General features: G+C 57.8%; 1 long non-coding RNA gene across 1 annotated transcript in view; it reads right to left on the reverse strand.

Annotated features, from left to right (window-relative positions):
• Nucleotides 1-3776: 3776 nt before the first annotated feature.
• Nucleotides 3777-10933, reverse strand: part of LOC107195611 — a 13847-nt gene continuing 6690 nt past the window's right edge. The window contains exons 2-3 of the long non-coding RNA XR_001516796.2: nucleotides 7068-7965; nucleotides 3777-6384 (exon numbers count right to left, since the gene is read on the reverse strand). This is a non-coding gene — a long non-coding RNA (uncharacterized LOC107195611). The remainder of the gene's footprint in view (nucleotides 6385-7067; nucleotides 7966-10933) is intronic.

Here is a 10933-nt window from a genome sequence, read left to right on the forward strand (position 1 = left end):
GGGGCCATCTTGACCAACCCAGGGGAGCACAGCCGGGGGGCGGCCCCGCCAGGAGGAGCCAGACCGGTGGAGGAGAGAGGGGGAAGAGGAGAAAACTGGCCGTGAAGGAGCAAAGCATGACAGCGGGGAGGGGAGGTGCATTTGGGGCTGGGGGCGGAATTTGTTTTAATAAGGGACAAGCAGGTCTAACCGCGGACATGGGAGGCTTCCACAGGGACGAGTTTCAAGAAGGGACGTGAAGGAGTTACTGAGTCTGGGGGAGGGGGGCGGCCTGAGGGGCGTAGGTCCCCTCCTTCCTTGGTATAAGGGGAGAAGAGGTGACGGATGCGTTGGGGAGCCAGTCCCAGCGGGAGGGTTTCTGTTTTGTAAAGTAGGAGGCCAAGTCATCCGAGAGGAAGAGATGAGGGGCCCCAACACTGGAGGAGCATGAAGGGGACTTGAAATTGAGACAGAAAGCAGGACAACCACGGACGCCTAGCATGATTCATCACGGACATCTTTACCGGACACCATCTAGGTACAAGTTGATGCTCTAGGCACCCCCGGGGGCCAAGGCTGGTGGCAATGTTTCTCTGCACGGGTGTGAGGCTCTCGGCTAGGTGGGGGCCACCGAAGATGGCAGGGCTGGAGGGTACAGGGCTCAGGTGGGCAGAAGAGGGCTTGACTGAATAGCCCTGGAGTGCACGCAGGTTAGGGAATGGAAGAGGAGCCTGTGACCTGAGTGGGCCAGGGCAGTTGGGAATGCTCGGGGCCTGGAGGCACCCTTGTGACCAGTGCACAGCCGAGCAGTAGCAGGGAGGGCAGGAGGCTGCGGCCAGAGGGTAGGCTCTCAGGAGTTTGGAAGGGCTGCGTTTTCAATGACAAGGAAGGTCTGGGGGCGTGTCCTGCTTCTGAGACCAAGATGTCGGGCAGAACTGAGGTTACCCAAAGTGACAGCAGGCCGCCTTCACCGTGAATCCTGGGGACCAAGCAGCCATGCCGGCAGCCAGACCAGAAATGAGCCTGTGGAACAAACGCGGGAGACATCTGAGACAGACACCCTACTCAGGGGGTTGGGGGGGGGCACCTCGTGAGGTGAGCACAGGTGAGGTGAGTAAAAGCTTCCTACCTGTGTCTCAGAGAATGAGTGTGCCAGCCTGCCTGGGGCCACGAGCTTGTGGAGACTGGCGGAGCCAAACGTCAGGCCCAGATCCGGCTCCGAGGCCCCGCCAGCCCGAGTCACGAGACCCCCACCTTTGCCAGGTTAATTCTGAAATCTCTGTTTTCTAAGAATTCCCTCTGGAGACAAATAGCAATCACTGCTTTTCTAATCTCGTTTCCCTGCAGTCCCGTGGGGCCGGGAGAACCTTGTCCAAAAGTTGCTGGGCGGATAAGTGAGGTGTCCCACACCCATTAGTCAAACACATGCAGGTGGCTCAGAAAGGGGGCCAAAGTGCCGCCCGTGTTTGCCAGGCTGCCAGGGAGCGTGGGCTCGTTCTCTGAAAAAAGTGAGTCGAACACAAGAATGCCCGGAGACAGCAAAAAGCAAAAGTCCAAGGTCCCCTCCAGCCTGGCCAGCTGTCGGACGCTGCTTTTAACGATGACCTTACGCAGACGTAATCGGGCTGCGAAGGAGAGGCCGAGCCTGACCGGGTGGCTTCTGCGTCATCTCCTAAAACATGGCTGTGGCTGCCACCGGGACCGTTGTCCGGCCGTGGGACAGATCACGGAAGCTCTGCTTACGTGAAGGAGAAGCAGGGTTCGATTCCCAGAAAGTCGATTCGTGTTTCAGAAGCGAGTTCTACTTTCCACTATTAACCCTGTGTTTCACGCCCTGGGCAGCAGGTTTGAGTATTTTGATTTCGTTACATCGGCCGCACTGGGGATGGCGACTTAGACGCTGCCTGGGAAGTGACAAGGAACAAGCAGGCCGCTAACTTCTCTCCCAGCCTGTGGCCGATGGAAGGAGGCCTTTCACGGAGTCACTGTCCTCTAAACCAAACAGAATGACATTCATTTCCTCCTCTTGCCAGGCAAACAATATTTTTCTTCTTGGGGTCAGAGGGTGAGTGAAGGACTGAGCCTCCAAGTGGGCCCGAGCTGAGCCAGGAAATGGCTCACTCTGGGGTCACGGTGGGCGGGGGACGCAGGTCTGATCCCCCGCTCCAGGGCTGCCTGGGGCTGGGCCTGGGTCCTTCCGCCCTTCCTGGGGTGAGCATGCACAAAGAGCACCTCCTGCTCCAACCTCGCTGTCCTCGCCTGTGAAACGGACCTAATACTAGCACTTAAGCTTGGGATTGTCAAGGATTAAGAGACAGCACCCAGCTGAGCCTTCTCACGCAGACTGGCACCCGTTGGCAGTGTCGGCTGGCGTCACTATGTGCCACCTCAACAGTCTGTGCATGGTCCCCCCGACCCTCCTGGGCCTCTTCTCTCTGCCTCTCACCTCTCAGCTGACCCCTGCTCAAAGGGCCTGAATCACAACCTTCATTCCAAGTTCAAAACGCCAGGCTGCTGGAGCCCGTCTCCGCTGTTGACACGGACAGAAAATGATTCTAGTTCTTTCTTCCTCTGGCTGATGCCGCTTTGTCAGCCAAGCCATGCCTCCTCTGCTCACCAGAGAACACTGCTCCCTCCCTGTTCTCCCCTGACTTCCACAGGGATCTTTCTGGACCACCTGCTCGCAAATAGCAGATACAGAAATAGCCAGAACATGTGGCAAATGCCTGACTAGGCGTGTGTGAGAAGCCTCGTCCTCATCCACCTCGTGGAGGGTTAGGTAAAACAGCATAGCGACGCATGGGCCAGGGCGAGGGCTCAGGAGCTGTCGGTCACTTTGATTTCCTGGACTCTAATTCCAAAGGCCATACTTTTCTCTGGCTTCACTGGATCAGACCCAGCACCAGCACGGACCTCCCCAACCTCCTCCCTGGCCAGGCCCAGCTGTGACCCAGCTGTCCCAGGTCAGGGAGGAAAACCAACCCCAGGGAAGGGCGGGGCCTCGTCTGTGGTCAGCAGTGAGCAGGAGGCAGCAGAGGTGGGCGGGACTTGAACTCAGGCAGCACTGGCAGCCTCGGCCCCCCCGCCCCCGGCAGGCAGTGGCAGGCCATGCTTAGGCAGGGCCACTTGGGCAGCCTAGCCAGCGAGGCAGCTGCTGTTGACACGTGATAACGTGTGTTTGTTTAGCTGGAGCCACTCATCAGGGAGGTTAATGTTCAACTCCCTTTAGCCCCTGGAGCCGCAGCAGGGAGCAGAGGGGTGAGACCCTCCCCAGCCCCAAGGACCCACTCCTGAGGTTCCTACGCAGCCCCAAGGCCTGGGCCCCATGAGAACTAAGCTCACACACCCAGCCTCATCCAGCCTCAAGGAACCTCCCAGGTCCACCTCTGTCCAGTCGGGAAATACAGAGAGCGCAACAGGCCCACCGAGGGGTCCAGGGTGTGTCGGGCAGGGGCAGAGCAGGCACGAGGACCCAAGCGTCTCTCCTCCGGGCCGCCCGCCTGCCTCGTGGGCGAGGAGGGAAACGTGTTCTGAAGAGGAGAGAAGCTGGAGGCACCAGAGGGAGCAGGGCGCCCTCGGGGACACTTAGACGCGGAATGAGAGGGGGCGGGCTCGCGGGATGCCCAGCGGGGGACGAGGGGCCTGGGGGCAGCCCCCGCGCCCCGTCAGCCTGGCCGCCCGCCCAGGTGGTGCTCGGGGCCAGCGCCACGAGTTCCGAAGCTGCACCCTCTGTGCCCTGTGGACGGCGGGCACAGTGAGGACGCCGTGCGGCCGCCGGGCACCCAGCCCGTGGTCAGGGAAGCGGCCGACCGGGCTGCCGTGCGGGCGAGCCGGGGTGAGCCGGGGCGCGACGGGGCCGCAGGCCGGGCGGCGTTCCAAACTGCTGCAGCCAGGGCGACGGCTCCGCAGTGCCACATGGCTTCCCAAGGCCCTCGCGTCAGCTGGGCTGAGAGCAGCCCGTGAAGATAAGCTGGCCTTGGACTCTGGCCAGAACTGGACTCTGTCCCCCCCGCAGCTCGGCCCAGCTCCTGCTGCCACCGCTCCCTGGGGCTGTCCGCAGGGCTGCTCGGTCTGCGACTCGATGCATTCATTCGCTCCCTCATTCATTCATTCGTGGGTGGGTGTTTGCTGTGCGTCCACTCTGTGCCGTGATCTACACTGGGCACCAGGGAACCTGCTGTCCCTGTGGGCTCCTTGTCCCCAGCCTGACAGACAGACTTTGGTTGGGGCTCTGATGAGGAAAGCCCAGGGACAAGGGACACAGAGGAAGCATCCTGGGACGGGGACAGGCACAGCAGAAAAGGCTTCTCACGGGAAGTGTCCTTCGAGCTGGGTTTTGAGGGAGGAGGAATTGGGCCATGGAGGTGGAGAAGGCCTGCTGCTCCCACCCGCCCGCCGCTGGCCTGCTCCTTCACCGCAGCCCCCTCCCTGGGCTGAGAGCTGAGGTCTCAGGTGGTCCTTGGCCTGACACTACCTCGTTTAACCACTAGGGAGGTGCTGCTTTAACCACCTATCGATGATATTTCAAAAGAAAACAGAGGTGCGTCGTAGAGTCTCAGAACGCGGGCTCTGGGAGCAGGTAGGCCTGGGCTCGGCCGCTTGCTGGCTGTAACATCTTCTGAGCCTCAGTGTCCTCGTCTGTGAAGTGGGAGCTCGTGCAGCTCTGGTGAGGATTAAACGAGGCGGCCGCTCTCACGGGCTTGGCGTGGGGCCTGGCATTTGACCTTCTCTCCGTGAGCCCCAGGTCCTGGATGTGGGAGGAAGCCCTAGACGGAACCCCCACCTCCCCGATGGGGGCGGGCCTGGGCACTCAGTGTTTGAGTGGGCGGAGGAAACCGAGTGCTCCCCTCCCCCGCCCGAGAGGACGTTCCTTCCTCCGGGGCTTCCTGGACCTCCGCCCAGGGCCAGCTGTCCTGTGTGTCCCTGCCGCTACCTCCAAAGTTCGCCCAGCCCCCTGGTGGAGGAGGTGAAGGAGAAAGCACAGCCACCGTCAGCAGGGCTGCGACCAGGGACAGGCTCGGGCCACAGTTCCCTCGTCGTGGTCATTCGCTACGTCCGCATCCTGGAGGCCAGTCCCCTTCTTTGGAAAAGGCCACTTCCATGTAGCTTGAGGTGGACCAGCCTCCCCAGCCTGACTGCAGGCTGGATAATCAGAGGGCACGTCCCCCAGGGCACTGTGACCCGTCCAGGGATGGACAGACAGTCAAGCGGGGCCAACAGAAGGCACCTTTGGGACTTCCGCTGGGATTCTGAGGCCCGGGGAGCTCCCTCCACCGGGGCTGCTTCACCGGTGAAACGTGAGCCTGGAGCTGCCACCCGCCTTCTTGCCGCCCCAAGGCAAAGCCACTGAGGGCCGAGGGCGAATCAGACTGGCGGTCACAACCCCAGGTGCCTCAGCCCGCACCCCAGATTCATCCTCCAGGCCTTTGACACCTGCTGCTGTCCTGGAATTGGGACACGAGAGGCCAGCCCGGTCACCGATTTTCTGTGACCAGGCCCTGTTCCAAGCATCTGTTAACAGCGGGCTCTGACCCCTGCCTTGTGAAGTGCACAGGACTGGGACAGCCCTGCCCAGACTGCGAGGTGACTGGCCTGCGCCTGGGCCACCCGCTGCTCCACTTGGCAGGCAGCCCCAGGAGAGAGTGGCAGCAGGCTGCCCCCAGCTCCCCAGGGACCCTGACCCACGCCAGGCTTGCTGAGTATTGTAAGGCCTGAGGCACAGCTGGGAAGACGGGGGGCGCTAGGGGCCTCGGCTCCTGGGTTTAAATCTGGACCCCACCACCACCTGGCTGTGTGATTTGGGGCAAATGATGTCACCTCTTTGAGCCTCGCTTTCCTCATCTCCTAAATGGGAATGATAATAATGACAACTAATTGTCAGCTGTCACCTAAGTCTAGGCGCTGGGCTTGACTGTTCCATGTGTACCTCGATTTCTCCTCACCTCTGCGTGTTCGAAACGAGGAAACAAGAAAAACCACAGCTCCACAGAACTGGCAGAGCCGGGTTTCCAACGCCCGTTTTTCTGTTCTGAGAGCAGGACCTTCCTCATCAGGTTTTGTCTCAGGCAAGAGTCAGCCAGGAAAACAGGATTCAAAGCAGAGGGATCGAACGCAGGCACGTAGGGGCTTGCAAAACCGTCGGAAAAGCTGGGGGACCGAAGGGGCGGGTAGCCCCCACCGGCCTTGGGGAATCCGAAAGTGTGGGAATGGCAGGATTTGTGTGCATCCTACTCACGCTGGGCATTTGGGTGTTTCCTATTCGGGGCTGGTAGGCATCGTTCACGCACGTCTGTCGGTGGACATAACCCTCGGCACACATCCAGCAGTGTAATTATGGGTTCCCAAGACACGTGTGTGTTCACAGTCCAATCATATCTCCACAATTCGTTACGAAAAATTCCAAACCTACAGAAAATGGGAAGAGTCGTTCAATGACTCCCACGTACGTCCCACCCGGATGCCACCGTTAACTGCCTTAGTGGCTCTCTGTCCCTCTGCCCATCGTTAATTGACTGTTGTCGATGGGACGACATAATTTTAAAAAATAAAAAAAAAAGGATACAAAATGATCCGAAAGCCATGGACACAGAGAGATCGGGAAATAAGCAAACCGCCAGTGGCCACGGCGATCTCCGCCTGATAGGATTTTTTTTTTTTAGTATTTGCCAACTTTTCTATTAATTTTTTTGATCAAGAAAAAAAACTTATTTTTAATTTAAAAAAAAAAGGAGCTTTGTTTTTTTTATAGGAATGGCATTTCTTTCTTTGGGGGAAGGAGGCTGGGGGTGGGGAGCAGGGAGGGATGGTAGCACCTGCTTCGAAGAAGGAGCCAAGGGAGGAACCAGGTGCCAGAGCCTTGGTGGCCAGAGGGGAGGGGACGGGGAGTTGCCATTTAACGGGGGCAGTCTCAGTTTGGTTGCAGGACAAAGGGAATTTACTTAACGCTACTGAACGACACACTTGGAAACTCTGAAGATGGCCAAAGTGGTCATCTCAGATGAGGACCCAGTTCCTGAGACGGGTGGTCAGGCAGTAGGAGGCCCCCCGCTTGGCTCACGGTCATAAATGTAAAGGAAAACCAGTCGAACCAGTTTAGAGCTGTTCTTCAGGAACATCAGCTTTTCAGTGGCAGTTGAGAAGGACGGGTGAAAACCGGCTGGGTTCCTGCAGGTGGGGCTTCGCCAGGTGGGTGCAGCAGAGGAAGGCGAACGGCTGGAACCAATGCCCCCGGAGCGCCGCAGCTACACACCGGAAAGCTTGGCCCTGGCCCGCACGCGATCCTGGCGGGTGTTCCTGCCCAGCCTCCTCTCCCCCACGTGGCGACTCTGGGGTTCACCCTTCTCCTCATGATGCCGTTGTCTTCACCGTCGGCCCCCTGGGTCACCATGGGAGGGGAAGAGCCTACCAGATATTTATTCTCCTTGGCCCTGAAGGGACACGTATAACCTCTGTTCATGGGGTAGTCCCCTCGTGTAGCGGCAGGTCGCCTTCCATGGGGTGATCCAGGGACGCAGGGACCTTAGAACTCATGCTGCTGGCCCAGCTTCTTCCCTTGATCCTTTGCTGCCAGTCAGACACGGGGACGTGGGAGGGCAGCGGGGCTCTCCCAGGAGGGAGAAGTGACCTACGGAAGGGGTCATGTGGACCCAGCCCCTTTTTACAAAGGGGTGGGGGGCTGGGAATGTGGCCATCCTCTGTGCCCGAATAGTGGAAGTGTCTCTGCCGGGCAGGGGTGGGGAGCAAGTGTATGTGTGAGGGGGTGGAATTTACACTGGGGATGGGGAGAAGTGAGGGCTGGAGGGGACAGACCGCTAAGGCCACGAGTGGAAGGTAGAAAGGAGTCAGGAAATTGTAGGCAGGGAGGGTTTTAGTGGAGAGCCCTAAGCTCAGAGGAAGGGCTTGTTGGGCCCAAAGTGGCATGCTCGGAGCCAGTTGGGGGCAGGGCTATTTCTGGTGCTGAGAAAGTCCAGGGCATGGCGGCTGCATCTGTGGAAGAAAAAAGGATACAGGTGAGGGGTCAGGAGCACAGAGGCCAGTGTCGCATGGGTCGTGCAGGTAGATATGATGACAGAAGCCTGGAGCATGGCGTTTTTTCTGTTTGAACACTGGCTGTGGGCCAGGCTCTGTTCTAAGCTCACGTGGTGGGCGGGTAGCCTTCCGCGTGGTAGTCCAGGGGCCCAGGTACCTTGGAACTAGTCCCACTACCTTCACTCATTAATCGATTTAAAAAAAAAAAAGCCAAAATGGGGTTACTTTTGCAAAGTCAAGTCACCAAACCAAAGCTTAATAACAAACCTAACTGCACTTTCGGCCTTTCTCAGGAATGTAATTTTAAAGCAATCGGCCCGAAATTTCTTGGTCGACGCCAATGAGGTCATCTGCCTAATTCTTGCCTAAAATAACTGATCGTCTTAATTTCCTAGACACCCCGTTTCTGCCTGTAAAAACCTTCTGTTTAGTACAACTCATTGGAGCACACATCTAGCTGCTATCATGGGGTGTCGTCCGATGCATGAATCTGTCGACCAGGCGTGAATGAACCAGGAGGCTTCACAAGAATTAAACAGCCAAGGGTCTTAAGCGAATCACAGCTCGGGAAACACCACCGGGTAATATCGGGGTGTTCCGAAGAGAAGAGACGCTGAGAGTTTTTATGGTAAAAAGCACATTCTTGAGGAGTCAGTCCTGCCTTCTTAGCCTCTGGATGGGTCCGACATGGCAGTCCCTGAGATGTCTGGTGGCCTGAACATCCGCTCCTAAGTTTTTCAGAGGGTTGTCTATAGGGTTTGATGACGAACAGATGTCCAAACCTATAGAAAACTTTCATAAGAATTTATTTGCGTCAAAGTTTTGAGGCCACGCCCAGAAGCAAGATCTCAACGGACAGAGAAAATGCTCCGGAGAATGGCAGTTTCGCGGCTGATTTTACACATTTAGAATCAAAGGCGAAAACGTGAGTAAGGTTACAGGAAACGCATCTGTGGTGCATTAAGGAGGCGGGAGAAAGCAAAGCCGGGACGTCTCTGGGATTGGGTGAAAAGCAGATGGAGAGACAGGCACTTCTTCTACATGGATGGGGACGGGAGAGCTAACATTTAACGCTCCCGGCACACGGAGGTGGTGTGCGGGGGACGAGATGGCAGTGAGGACCTCCCTGGTCTCATGCTCGTGCGCTTGAAACCGGAGGGCGGGCGACAGAGTCTGGGGCCTGTGCTGCCTGTGCCCCCAGGCAACAGACAGACACAGGCGATGGGGTATTTAGAATCCGCGTTTATGCGGAGCACCTGGGACCCGAGGAGGCAGCGGGCGAGCATCTTCAAAAACTGCCTTGCCTTCTCAGTCCGGACATTGTCCCAGGGGCTACATGACGGTTCCGGGGGTCTGCTGTGCTTCACGGGGCCGTCCTTCTGGCAATGTGGTCCTCCGGAGGCGTCAGCGACCCCGGAACAAAGACAGGAGCATTCTGGAAAGAATGCTAGACCGGAAGGATTGCGATCAGTAAGCACAGGGGCGTTCATAGCAAGTTTCGGGGCCACTTTCTATGGCAGGGGACGTTCCAAGCTCTGGGTCAAGCCGTCGGGGACAATCTATTTTAAGCTATAGGGCAAGGAAAAGCATAGCCGAGTATGCTGTGGGGCTCCTACGGGGCTCCTACAACCAGGGTCCCAAACGGGCCCTTCTTAACTCCAGTGCCAATTGTTGTGCCTTTGACAGGGCTGGGGAAAAAATTACTCTGACCGTTCAGAGGTGTGTTATCCTGGATGCACGAAGACAATGGACTCAACTCAAGGCGAAGCTCGGCTTTTGCTAAGGAAGCTCTAGACCCGGATGTGACCGACGGTGCCATGGCCCGCCCGGTTAGGGATTTACGATCAGACCCTTCCGCCTGGTTACTGCCGTCGCCGAGCTCGTCAGCCTGCTGCGGAGCACCCCCGAGCTCACCTGATGCATCTCCAGGCATCGACGCACAACCGGACAGTTCAGAAGTGTAAGTTCCCAGGCTGCTTAGAGTGAAATCGTCTCCTCGTGATGCAGCCCACTCCGATTCCTGTCAGCTGGACCATAGCGACTTCGTTTTGTTTCTTCATACTTCCCTCAAATCGCTTAATAAAGCTAATTAGAGCTACAAATTTATTCAGTTGGTTTTTAACAAATCCTTCTAGTAACCATCTGAGGCAGGGACCCGTACCGTCCCATTTTAGGGGCAAGGGACAGAGGCGCAGAGAGAATAATCGCCACCTGCCCGGCACCAAAAGCAAATAAGTGGTAGCACTGGGATTAGAACAAGGGCCGCAGGGCATCACAAGCTCGGTGCACGCATTCATTTATCTAAACATTCGCTGAGCACCCACGATGTGCAAACACGGGGGAGGCAGAGGGGCTGAGAGGCAGTAGGTGGAGGCAGCCAAGACAGGAGAGGGTGGGGGGCTCAGGGCACGGGCTTTGGGGGAGGGCTGCAGCCGTCCTTGGCCTTCTGTCTGGAGGCCTGGCTTCTGCGGGGAATCTGCTGATCCGGCACTGCAACCAGGATCAGTTCTGCCTCCGGGAATGGGGAACCTTTGCCTCCCTTTGCCCTGTCACTTGTCACTAGTCCCTGGCTGCTTCGGCCATTTCCTTGTTGTTATCCCTGTTGTAAATATGAGCTCCCATTGCAGAAGTGGCTTCATCGAGACTTTAGCCGTTTCTAACAGAATATTTCAGGGGCGACCCCCACCGGGTGGGTGGTAGGGGATGAACTTGTAGAACATGGAGGCCCCCAAGTGGATGGTGGTCAAGCCAGGATGCAGGCTGGAGGCCCTGCCGCAGAGGGAGGTCTGGGCCCTGGACCCTCTCTCTGAGCAGGCCCCACCTGGGTCCCCCTGACATTCTCCTGCCTCTGCCCTCCCCTGCCTGCCCCTTGGCCTGCTCACTGAGAGGGGAGAGGCACAGGAATCCAGTCTGGCCGGATTCCTCC

This window comes from Pteropus alecto, unplaced genomic scaffold, assembly GCF_000325575.1.
Source record: "Pteropus alecto unplaced genomic scaffold, ASM32557v1 scaffold43, whole genome shotgun sequence".
Classification (NCBI taxonomy): domain Eukaryota; kingdom Metazoa; phylum Chordata; class Mammalia; order Chiroptera; family Pteropodidae; genus Pteropus; species Pteropus alecto.